The 12,553-nt window shown below is 51.7% G+C and overlaps 1 protein-coding gene and 1 long non-coding RNA gene across 2 annotated transcripts in view; both read left to right on the top strand.

The window, feature by feature from the left end:
- The first annotated feature begins 568 nt into the window (after positions 1-568).
- Positions 569-1,721, top strand: LOC128569790 (uncharacterized). The gene is made up of 3 exons (XR_008375457.1): positions 569-663; positions 763-917; positions 1,438-1,721. It is a non-coding gene; the product is annotated as an uncharacterized LOC128569790 (long non-coding RNA).
- Positions 1,722-5,621: 3,900 nt separating this feature from the next.
- Positions 5,622-12,553, top strand: part of FOXN1 (forkhead box N1) — a 29,852-nt gene continuing 22,920 nt past the window's right edge. The window contains exon 1 of the mRNA XM_053568272.1: positions 5,622-5,708. The gene's annotated coding sequence lies outside the window, so the exon portion shown is untranslated. The remainder of the gene's footprint in view (positions 5,709-12,553) is intronic.

Genomic DNA, 12,553 nt, shown 5'->3' with positions numbered 1-12,553 from the left:
ACACCAGTGAAAACGCACACGTGCATTTGGTGTCCCGCTCCACAGCCGCGCCCCCTACAGCAGGAGGACAGAAGTCCTCCTCATCCCACAGGGCTGTAACCATGCTCCTCCCCACAGACCCTCCCCGCCACCAAGCTCTCAGCTTGGAAACTCCCTGGATTTCCCACAGGGTCAACCAACCAGAACAGGCTCAGACCTCCCAGCCCAGCTGCCCCACCACACACCCTCCTGCAGCTCTGGCCAGGTGCTTCTCCATCATCCACAGCCAAGGAACTGCTTGCTCTCCCCGATGAAGCCGACCCTGATAGGCCCTAGATCTCTTTGACCTTTTTTCTTAAGACAGCTTAGCTCACTGCAACCTCAAACTCTTGGACTCAAGTAATCTTCCTGCTTCAGCCTCCTGAGTAGCTGGGACTACAGGTGCATGCCATTACAGCCAACTAATTCCTTTCTTTCTTTCCTTCCTTCCTTCCTTCCTTCCTTCCTTCCTTCCTTCCTTCCTTCCTTCCTTCCTTCCTTCCTTCCTTCCTTCCTTCCTTCTTTCTTTCTTCTTCTTTTTTTTTTTTTGGTAGGGACAGGTTCTCCCTCTGGCTCAGGCTGGTCTTGAACTCCTGGCCTCAAGCAATCCTCCTACCTCATCCTCCCAAAGTGCTCGGATTACAGGTGTGAGCCACCCCACCCAGCCTCCCACCCATCTTTGATGTGAGGTCCTCAGGCCTCCGGGACTTATGGCAGCTGTGCTTGGGCCCTGTTCCTCTGCAGATGTTTCTAAGCATCTTGCATGCGAATGGAGTGAGACTTGAAAAGCCTGGGAAGCGCCAGTCTCAGTCTTGGGAACTCATTTTGGGAAGACAAGTCCAGCCTACATGAGCAGAATGAGAGAGAAGATGGATAATCCTGATATGGGGTGCAGGGAGGTGCAGTGCTCCTCCTTCATCTCACTGGGGATCTTGAGGGTGGAAACATGCTCTTTGTTCTCCCTGGGGTCGCTAGGGACTTGCCCCAGCCTGGAACATGGCAGATATTGGCCCCAAGGAGTTTCATCCCCAGCAAAGACTGCTTCTGGCTCAAAGCAGCCCAACCCTAGCCAAAGCTCAGCAGCAGAGTGAACCGGTTCTGACCTCTAGTCTCCAGAGGAACAGAGTTTCCTTTGGCCCCAGCCCGTTTAAGCACAGCTTGTCCACACCAGAGCCCAGGCCAGGTCCATCTGCAAGCCTGAAATGAGGATACTAGAACATGTGGAACCAAACCTCTTAATAGAAGACCTTTCCAAGGGGAACAGAGCCATAGTGCAGCTGCTAGAGTTAAGGCTACACCCCAAGACCGACTTTCTGGATCTAGGAGATAATTATGAAGGGCTGGTGCCGTGAGAGATGGAGGGGTGGTCCTATCTGGAGACAGAGGAGGAGGAGAAAGACCTCACAAATCCCCTTTCAGTCCTAGGCCTATGGAAATCTATAGCTCCTGCTTCAACTCCCAGACTGCATGCAACAAGGAAGTTGTGCTTCCCAAAGGAAAAAGGAAGCCAGAGCCAGAGCCCATTCTGAGCAGAGATGGATCCTGTCTTGAAAGAGAAGGAAGTTCATCTCACCCATCAGAAGCAGAGTCTCACTGTGGGAAGGTGGCAACTACAGTCTCTCCTGGCCATCCCATGAGGACCCTGGGCTCCTGCATTAATTGGCATTTTCTAAATCATTAATAAAGTTGAAAATCTTTTTACTTTTTTTTTGGTCATTTGTATTTTGCCTTTGAATTACTTATTTATGGCCTTTCCCCATGTTCTGTGAAATCATCTTTTATTTATTTAGAGGAGCTCTTTGTATATTATGGATATTAACCTTTCTTCTGTTATATATTTTGCACACTTTCTTCCAGGCTATTTTTTTTTTTTTTTGGTCTTTTAACTTTGTTCATGTTCTATTTTGCACTAAAGAAATTATTTTTTTATTTAGTCAAATCTGTCAACATATTCTTTGTGGCTTCTGGATTTGATATCATGTTTTAAAAATGCCTTCTCTGGGCAGTGTCTGTGGCTCAGTGGGTAGGGCGCCGGCCCCATATACAGAGGGTGGTGGGTTCAAACCTGGCCCCAGCCAAATTGCAACAAAAAAATAGCCGGGTGTTGTGGCAGGTGCCTCTAGTCTTAGCTACTCAGGAGGCTGAAGCAAGAGGATCACTTAAGCCCAGGAGTTTGAGATTGCTGTGAGCTGTGACACCACAACGCTCTAGGAAGGGCAACAGAGTGAGATTTTCTCTCAAAAAAAAATTTTTTTTTCAAGCTGTCGCCCTGGGTAGAATATGATGGCATGATCCTAGCTCACAGTAACCTCCAACTCTTGGGCTCAACCTATCCTCTTGCCTAAGTTTTTTCTATTTTTAGTAGAGATAGGGTCTTGCTCTTGCTCAGGCTGATCTCAAACCTGTGAATTCAGGAGATCCACCCACGTCGACCTCCCAGAGTGCTAGGATTATAGGCGTGAGCCACCGCGCCCAGCCTTATTTTTAATTCTTAAAGGTTTTTTCTCCTTCCTTCTTGAGTTTATGTCCTTAGTTCTGTTTCTTTTATTTTTTATTTTTTATTGTTAAATCACAGCTGTGTACTTAGTTCTGTTTCTTATCTTATTGCACTGGATAGGGCCTTCAGAATAATGGCAATTGATGGCAATGATAGCAGACTTCAATTTACAGCTCTCATGTGGTTCTCTATGCCTAGGACATCCATACAGAAATATCTGTGAGTCTAGAAGTAACAATTAGCCCTCCATACATCAGATAGGAGCAATATCTTGATAGCTGCCCTTCCTCTTAAGGTCCACTATTAGATTTAAGGGAGCAGGGCTTTGATTACTAGCGTGAGTCCCAGAGAAAGGTGGATAGAGTCAGGGCCTCTGTTCTAACCCCAGAACACAATTCTTTTTTTTTTTTTTTTTATTTCTGTATTTCATCAGAACACAATTCTTAAATCCAAGTGGGCATGTCAGAACATCATCATTTCCCACCAGGCATCTCTGGGCTTGGCGAAGAGAAAGGAGGCACACATTTCTTATTTTTATTTATTTATTTATTTATTTATTCATTTATTTATCTGAGACAGAATCTCACTATGTTGCCCTTGTTAGAGTTCCGTGGTATCACAGCTCACAGCAACCTCAAATTCTTGGGCTTTGGGTGGCACCTGTGGCTCAGTGAGTAGGGCGCCGGCCCCTGCCAAACTGCAATAAAAAATAACCGGGCATTATGGCAGGCACCTGTAGTCCTAGCTACTAGGGAGGCTGAGGCAAGAGAATCGCTTAAGCCCAAGAGCTGGAGGTTGCTGTGAGCTGTGACGCCATGGCACTCTACCAAGGGTGACAAAGTGAGACTCTGTCTCTAAAACAAAAAAAAAAAAATTCTTGGGCTTAAGTGATTCTCTTGCCTCAGCCTCCCAGGTAGCTGGGACTACAGGCAACTGCCACAATGCCTGGCTATTTTTTTTTAATTGTAGTTATCATCGTTGTTTAGCAGGCCTGAGCCAGGCTCAAACCCACCAGCCCTGGTGTATGTGGCTGGCACCGTAGCCACTGAGCTATGGGCACCAAGCCGAGGCACACATTTATTGAGCATCTACTATATATGAGGGATTGTGCTAGGAATCTTATTTTTATTTTTGAGATGAGTCACAGTCTATTGCCCTATGTAGAGTGCTGTGAGATCATGGCTCACAGCAACCTCAAATCCGTGGACTCAAGCAATCCTCTTGCCTCAGCCTCCTAAGTAGCTAGGACTACAGGTGCTCACCACAATGCCTTGGTAATTTTTCTTTCTTTCTTTTTTTTTTTTTATTCAGTTTTTTTGGCCAGGACTAGGTTTGAACCCGACACCTCTGGTATATGGGGCCAGCGCCCTACTCCTTGAGCCACAGGCACCACCCTTTAATTTCTATTTTTAATAGAGATGAGGTCTGGCTCTTGCTCAGGTTAGTCTTGAACTCCTGAGCTCAAGGGATCCTCCTGCCTTGGCCTCCCAGAGTGCTAGAATTACAGCCATGAGCCACCAAGCCATGAGCCACCAAGCTGTGTTAGGAACTTCAAACATGTGAACTTTCTAAATCACAGCAACCCTATGGGTGAATAATATTATTCCCTTATTAACAGATGAGGAAATTGAGACTCAGAGTGGTAAGTGTGCAAGATCACACCACTAACCGTCACTGAACTAATGGGTCTACTGTTATTTCAATATCTGCTTCTTTGCAATAGAACATTTTCTGCCTAGACCAAGAACTCTCCAAATGTTTTAGTCTATTTCACACTTGTGCCAAATGACCACCCTCGCCCCAGCCCAGGTTGACGTTACCTGTCTCCTTGGACCGAGATAGAGTTAGTTGACACCTTCAGGCCAGAAGCCAAATCCCAGGCCTTGCTGGGCAGCAGTGCTATCACTAGGTCTCTAGAGCCTTTAGCTCCAGGAAGAGATACATGTAGGCTTAAAGGCCAGGGCGAGGGAGAGGGAGGGAGAGGAGGGAAAGAATGTCTAGGAATTGGGAACAAGGTGGCAGGGCAAAGAAGATGAAAAGAAAGCAGAGAGAAGGAGGTGGGGATAGGGTCTGGGGCAGCAGCAGGGAGGACTGTCAGGGCAGAAACAGGCTCCAAGCCTAACTCAAGGTGCTACCAGCGAGGACCAGTTCCTGGGTTTGTGCTCCATCTTCCATATGGACTCTGAGTGGCCAGGAACCAAGGCCATAATCACTCAGTTTTCTGTTTCTATCCTCCAGACCGTAAAGAGCAGCCATGAGATCATCACACAGAACCAGGGAGACACAGGCACCCCACACACACACACACGGAGGGCAGGATTACTGACCCAGAGCTGAGACATGGGTACGGACACACCTATGACACATAGGCACGAGCCTGGACACAGGAATGCAAACACACACAGACACAGGGGAAGACAAAGATGTAGGCACACACAAATGTACAGACTCGGGAGAGACACGTGGAGAGGCTTGCTTGCCCACAGGTACACAGAAGGAGCCACAGACACAGGTACATGTGGGTGTGTACACCCACACGCACAAGGAGACACCCTGGAGGTGTCAGAGGGACTGTTGTGAGACGGTTCCCAGAAAATCTGTGCTAATGCTTGCCTTTTGAGGGTCACAACCACTGTTGTCCATGCCATGACTCTGAGAACCCTGGGCCACCACCCAGTGCTCTTCCCTGGAACCCCCTCGTTGGCTCCAAGAGCATACATGGGATCGTCAGCCTCTCCTGGCACACATGTGCATGCCCTGACAGGCCTGTGCCCCACCTGCAGGGGACTGACATCCATGTTCTGGGGTACAGGTGGGGGCCACAAGACAACCCCCTCCTCCACAAGCTGCAGGCTGTGCCCGCTGGCACTGACAGGGGGCCTGGGCTAGCTCAGGAGGGGGAGGGGTTGGGGGTGCCGGGGCGCGGCCGGGGCGGGCACAGGAGCCGGTACCTGTCAAACGAGAGCCAAAGAGCAAACTAGCTTCTTAGTCACCTTTCTCTTCTCCCCGTTTTGGCAGCAGCCCCTCAGGGCAAGGGGAAGCTGATATCATAATTATTGGCTCACCCGGCAGCTGCCTCCCCTCACCTGATGTCAGCACAGAAGCAGGACGGTCGAGCTGACGGACTGACAGACGGACGGAGTTCCTGGCCCCCCAGACCTGGGCCCCCACGCGGACCTGCTTCACTGAGCAGGTAAGAGGAGCCCCGGCCCAAGTCAGCCGTGGAGGCCAGCAGGGCGGGCTAGGGTATGGGGAGGGGGTTTGCCTTTTTAACGGGCCTCAGGAGTCACTGGGAACACCTGGGTGCTCCCCAGCTTCTCACCACAGCTCAAGGGAGACTCAGAATTCCGGTGAGTGCCTGGAAGCCAAGGGGGACCCCCTCCTCCACGCCTCTCACTCCCATTCCTATTCCAGATTGCCTGACTTCAATCCTCCTTGCTGTAGTGTGGGCCACTTTCTGCTGTGTCTTGTTGGATTTTGTGTGTGTGCCTCTGTGTCTTGGAGAAGGTGTGTGTGCTCACCCTGTGTGGGGAGAAAATAAGGACTCAAAAGTGCTGGAACTAGAAAACTAGAGCTAAAAGATCCCAACCTAGTGGCTTTTCCAGGTGGAGAAGGGACAGCCCAGCTTTGGGGGCTGGATGGCAACAAGGCTGTGCACAGATCAGGGACTCGCTCAACATCTCTGGGCAGCCTGGGCTGGGATCTAGAAGCTTGGGGAGTGGGGAGGCCTGGGTTGCAGAAAAGAAGTGATGCTTTTGGTGGAGAAGCAGACAGGTGGCAAACAGGTGCTGTGGCCGGAGCTGATGCTGAGCTTGGGACAGAGTCCCCCTCCTCCCCTGGGCCTGGGAACATCTCTCTCCCTCAACACCCCTGAGGCAAAGAATCCCAGGGACCAGGCTCCGGCCAAGGCCTTTGGAACCTAGAGGTGGCCATGTGGGCAGTGAAGGCCCTTAGGAAATGGCTAGAGCATCAGGAAGCCCCCACCAGCTCTCACAACCCCTCCCTACCCACACCTGATCGGCTAAGGTCTGGCATTCCCCGTGGAGTCCCCCAGGCCCTCCCTAAATGTCCAAAGGAGCATGTTGGATAAAGAATAGACTCTAACAAGTGGGGATGTTTGCCTCTTCTCTCTGTTCCTCCAGGTTAGGGGGATATGTCTGAGTGTGCTTGAGGCACAACGGGATAGGACCCAGGGGAGAGGCTCCTCCTCTTGAGAAGTCATCTCAGGGCTTCCCCCTCCTAGTTTTCCTAATCCCTGAAGGAAAAAATGTGTTCAATTCCCCTACAGTCATGAAGTCCTTCCTAGAGTCTCTCTGAAGTCTCTACTGCTGCGGGATCCAGCTCTACCTGCCCCCATAGCTTTCTCTTTCCCCTACTGATGAACCTCATTTCCTTTGGGTTGATCAGAGGGTGGCATTGGCCTCTAGTCCTGTTCCCCTCAGGCTTGGCTAGGACCCTTTTACCATATTCCTTATTCCCTGACCATGGGACTCAGTGCAGAGAAGGGCATCCCTACTGATGTGGGAAGAAGGGGCAGCATCTTCTGTCTTGGCCCCTTTCTCCTGTGGCTCCATGAGGGGCCCAGGGTAAGCCAGGCAGTGACAGAGCTGAGATAGATCCTGGGGAGGGGTAGAGGGGGGCGGGAGCCACCCCAGGTTGGGGATCCTCAGGGGTGAAAGAGCCACAGGGAGAGGTGCATGCCCTCCCAGCTCCCCGCCCGGCCCCGCCCATGCAGCCTCTGCGAGAGCTCAGCTCCCAGCTCCAGGGCCTGCCGAGGCACGCTGCCCCCCCAGGCCCGGCGCCTCACTCACCTCCCAGAGCCAGGAACCTGTTCTCCCGGGAATGCCAAGGAGTTCTCATAGGACTTTATTTCCCAGGGGCTCAGGGAGCCCCAGAATCCTCTGGACTCTGGGTCCTGGGAAAGCAAAAGAAAAACTGGGGGCTTGGGACACCTCCCTACTCCCCATCTTTCTCTCATCCACACACTAATCCCACATTGCTTCCAACCAACAACCTTCTTCATTCATTGTGAGAAGAGAAAAAGCCTCAGGAAGTCAAAGACAAGGGGAGAAGCCCACCAATGGTACATGACAGGGAAAGCCTTCCCTTAGCACTCCACAGAGTCCCTTCTGCCCTCTGAGAAAGAAATAGAGCACCACTTCCCCTGGGCTCTCCATCCTTCCTAGCCAGGAAGTTCTTCCTGAGTCTAACTTCCCTCCTCCCAGCTCCAGTTTATGCCTGGTCTCCACGGACCAGTGGTATCCCCATTTCCTATACAAGTCAGAAACTCTTTCCAACTCCTATTTGCAATGTCCCGGGAGCTTGTGTGCAGGAGAGGACAGAAAGTCCACATGCCTTCTGCTCCTCTGTTATTCTCTCCAGCTCCATCCATACGTTAATGAAGCCAAGGGCCACACCTGCCACCTCCCATCCCCCCATAACGGAAGGATGGAGAGGACAGAGATCCCGCAGGCGAGCCCTCCCCTCTTCCTGCTCACTGCCTGCGGTCCCTGCCAAGACCTGCAGAGGGGAGTCGGGCCAGCCACAATCTACTTCTGCAGCAGGAGAGGTGATAGACTTCAGGGAGATTTTTCAGCATTTTGAGTTGAGTTTGTCTGGACTATATGAACACAGAAGGTGGTTTCCTGAGTGGAGAGGCAGCCTTGATTGAGACGGGTGGGGTTGGGCTGGCAACATGCCCAGGAGCAGGGGAAGGACAAGATGACCTCTGGGAGGGTACATCCCAGAAACATCAATCAAATGGCCCTGAATAAGATGGGTCTTTCTGGTTTACCCATCCCTATACCCAGCCCCTTCTCTGTGCTCATCTCCAACCCCAAACCCAACCTCATCCCTAACCTTCTTCCATGTCCATCTTCAATCCCTTCCCAGCCTTCTGTTCCTCATCCCTATTCTCATCTGCACCTCCATAACCCCAACCTACCTCCTCTGTGCTAATCCATCTCCCTCTCACATACCCCTCAGGGCAGATCTCCGCCTAGGCCAAAGATCCCCTTGGAGTCCAATACCCCTCATCCACACCCCACTGGGCCCTGGCATGTCTTTCATGTGCTCTAAGTGTTGAGGAAAAGCCCAGAGCCACGACACTGGACAAAATGGATTGTATGGGGTCATCCTGCTTCCTGATCCTATCAAGCCTTAAAGGCTGGATGCTGACCAAACAGTAAAAATGAGTCCAGATACAACCAGACAAGTTGAGATCTGATGTCCAGATAGACTCTACACTGTGGGGTGTGCAGTGGCTGAAGGAGCGATGGAGAGACACGCCCAATGGGCTCCAAAGGGAAGAGAGAGCAATCTTTCTCAGGGGGGCTGGGAGCCCAACTGTAGGATTAGGCATGACCCGGCCAAGGCGAGGGAGGGCTGGAAGCTGGAGCAAGGATTCTGAGGGTTGCTTAGGAATGAGCATCCCTGGGTCTCTGACCCGCCTGTGGCTCTTGCTTAGTCAGCTCAGATTAATGGGGCCGGGGAGAGAATTAGCTGAATCGTGATCTCTCAGGGAACTTGACTTGAGAGCTAGCTGTGAGTCACAGAGAAAAGGGAACCTGTGCCCTCACAGCTACTCTGGAAGGTCCAGGGGGTGGGCACCTCTCAGGACCCCTCCAGGATGCAATAGAGAGCCGACTGGGAGGTCTGACCCTCGTCCCCCACCTCACACTCCCGGGAGGATGCACAGTCAGATAACTTCAAGCCCTGCCCTCACACACCTTCCAGGGGCCTTCAGGGCTCCCCCAGCCTGAAACTACTGCTTCCGACAAACTACAGCTGGCAAGCGAATACAGCTGGCACCAAAATACACACACACACACACACACACACACAAACCGAATGGGGTGTGTCCCTGGAACCGGATTGCCTGGAGACAGTTGAAGGTTCCACCTACACTTGTAAATTCCATACCCATGTCCCAGACTACACCAGCCCATTAGTCTAAGAAGGTATAGGATGTGCACAAGGACACACATGCGCACATACACACAAACATGCTCATGTTATTGTGATCAGAAGACGCAACTATCAGACTCTATGACTTAGCAGCCTGTCCCCTGCACAGAGCTGGAGTGACCACAGCAATGTTCACTGTGAGTGGTGGGTGGTGTCCTGGCTCCCTCTGGGAAGGATTTCTGTAGCCCACATGCTAGAGAACATGTGGCTTTGGAGAGGTAGCTCTGCCTCTCTGGTCCCTCCTAAGAGTGTGCCCAATCTGCCAGAGGGGAGAAGGGTTCTGGAGAGAATGCCAAGCCCAGGAGGATCTGCTGGAGCTAAGGAGCTGGACAGGGTTAGGGAAACACCCTCAGAGCCTGGCCCTTCTTCAACGACATAGTTCAGGGCTCAGAACAGCCTTCACATAGCCCAGGCACCTGGAGGAGGGAGCAGTACAGAGACACCTGAGGAGAAGGCATAATCCTCAGTTTCCCCATCTCTCAGATAGAGAGGGACTTGGGTGGGAGGGCCTCCCACTGCAAGTCTCACTCCAAGGTTCAGTAAGTTCAAGGAGATAATCTCCTGCATGCCCTCCGTGTTGGATGGTGTTGGGGAAGGAAGTGCACCAGTATCTATTTGTTGTCTACTAAATCTGGATTATTAGTAGTGGTGACAGAATTAATATCCCTAATAACAGATTGGTTATAATGAGCAGTTCTGATAATGATATATACAGAGTATGAGAGGCCCCTGGCCCAAAGGATGGTGGGATCCCGGACCATTTCTTTGTCCCCTCTAAGGGGGGGCAGGCAAAAAGGGGGCCCATGTACTGGATGAAAGCCCTCTCCTCCACTCCCCCGGAGAGCACCCCTCCAGGTTGGAGGAGGCAGGAGCACCAGGCAAGAGGGTGCTGGTTTAACTGCCTCTGAGTGCTTTGCCATTCTGGGTCTCATTCATTACCCAGGACAACCAGGTGAGGTATGCAGGGCATGGATGAGGATCCCTTTTTATAAAGGAGGAAATGACGTTCGTTCTCAGGACAAGACCACACTGCTAGCAAAGCTGGGAGAGAACCTCCTGGTGTCCTTTCTTTGATGAAATAAGGGGGTAGGGGGTGCGCTTTGTAGGGAAGCTGCGGTGTGGACTCAGAGAAGCCTTCCGGAGATAATGACAGCCAGGTTCCTAGGCGTGGGACAAGGCTCAGCATCCCGGTTGGTCACACAGATCAAATCCTCAGCTGCCAATCACTGCCATAGCCAATCAACTCCGCAGCCGGTTACCAAGACAGCGCAGGAGGTTGGGGGCGGGACCACCTGGTCCAACCTCTTGACTTCATTATGGGGGTGGGACTTCTGGGTGCTCAGAGGTCAGCAACTTCTCCCCATCCCTCAGCCCTTTCCTCTACCCCATCAGCCGTGGAGCTGGAGGAAACTCATTGTAGGAAGGATAAAGGTGATGGCTCACAATCTATGGAAAAGCCTTCAGTCATTCCTCACCTCATCGTCCATCTTTGTCCCCTCTCATGGCTTGGGCAGATCAAGGATTTGAGGGAACTACCTTCCCTGGAAATCAAAAGACCTCAAGTCACTGCTTTCTGAGGCGTATCAATTGAGCAGGCAAGAAGTTCCCACTCCCCAGTGCCCAGCTCTCCAGTCAGGCCCATGGTAGTTCTAAGTAACCTTGTCCACCTCCAACTCCTTTGCCACACCAGTTCTCACATCAGGCTTAGTCATGCCTTCAACAAAATCTGGGGAGGGGCGGCGCCTGTGGCTCAGTCAGTAGGGCGCCAGCCCCATATACCGAGGGTGGTGGGTTCAAACCGGGCCCGGCCAAACTGCAACCAAAAAATAGCCGGGCGTTATGGCGGGCGCCTGTAGTCCCAGCTACTCGGGAGGCTGAGGCAGGAGAATCGCTTAGGCCCAGGAGTTGGAGGCGGACAAATACCGAGGGCCATAAAGTGAGACTCTGTCTCTACAAAAAAAATTAAAAAAAAAAAAACAATATCTGGGGAAGGTGGGTGCTTTTTCCCTAATCTGCCTATCCGAGGGTTTCATGTTCTTGGACTTGATAATTCCACCTCCTCCACCCCACTAACTTTGGAAGGCAAGCTGATTTTGATTCTGGGAGCAAGATGTGGGAGTGGGCCCATAGCCTTGGAGCCTGGACTCCAGAGTAGGCAGGAAGGCTAGAGGGAGAAAAAGGCAGACCTTGAAGGACACCTAAGAGTAAGAGCAAAAGATCCCTGGGGAGTAGGGGTGTCTGGGTATGAGGGCTCAGAAAAGAGCATCTAAGGAGTGGGGAGAATCCAGCAGAAAGGATCTCTCAAACTAGGTTGGAGAGAAGGGGGTCCTGGTAGGTATGTCTCAGAAAAAGATAGATGGCGGTTTTGAGGAATAGAATTTCCTATTTCCTTGGAACCAAACATTCCTTTATTTCCATGTATTACATAAGCATCCATAGATAGGTCAAAGACGTCCATTCATCTGTCCACTGAATATTTATCTGTCTATCTGTCCATCTATCCAGCTTTTCACCCATCCATTGTCCATCCATCAATCTGTTCATTCAACTGTCCATCTATACAACCATCCCTCCCATCCACCCATCCACCCATCCATCCATCGAGGACCCATTTGGCCTCCCAGGGCCTGCTGGGAAGGGCCTGTGGTCCCATGGCATTTATGGGGCATGTGACCTGCCTGCTTGGCCTGGGGAGGCAGCCCCGCCTCAACCCTTAGGCAGGGGGCTGGTCCAGGCATGTGGGAGTATTTATACCTCCATGGAGGCTCCTGGGGAGCTGTTGGCTGAATGACTCCCCGAAGCAGTGATGGCCGTGGAACAGAGCCCACTGTGAGTGCTTGAATCTGGTTCCTTTGGCGCCAGGGTGGGGTGGTAGAGGCTGGAGAGGGGCTGGAGAGGTAGTAAGCTGCCCAGAGGTGACTGGGGAGGGCAGAAAGGAAGGAGCGCTGGGCAAAGGAGAGTAGAACAGGAAGCTGTTGCAATTAGGCATCTGCAGCAAAGCTGGGACCCTCCCTGAAAGATGGATGAATCCATTACCCTTAAATAGCCTCTTGGTGTGAGGTCGCTTGGTGA

The sequence above is a fragment of the Nycticebus coucang genome, chromosome 18 (genome assembly GCF_027406575.1).
Source record: "Nycticebus coucang isolate mNycCou1 chromosome 18, mNycCou1.pri, whole genome shotgun sequence".
Lineage (NCBI taxonomy): Eukaryota > Metazoa > Chordata > Mammalia > Primates > Lorisidae > Nycticebus > Nycticebus coucang.
This window is presented reverse-complemented; position numbering and strand designations above follow the sequence as displayed.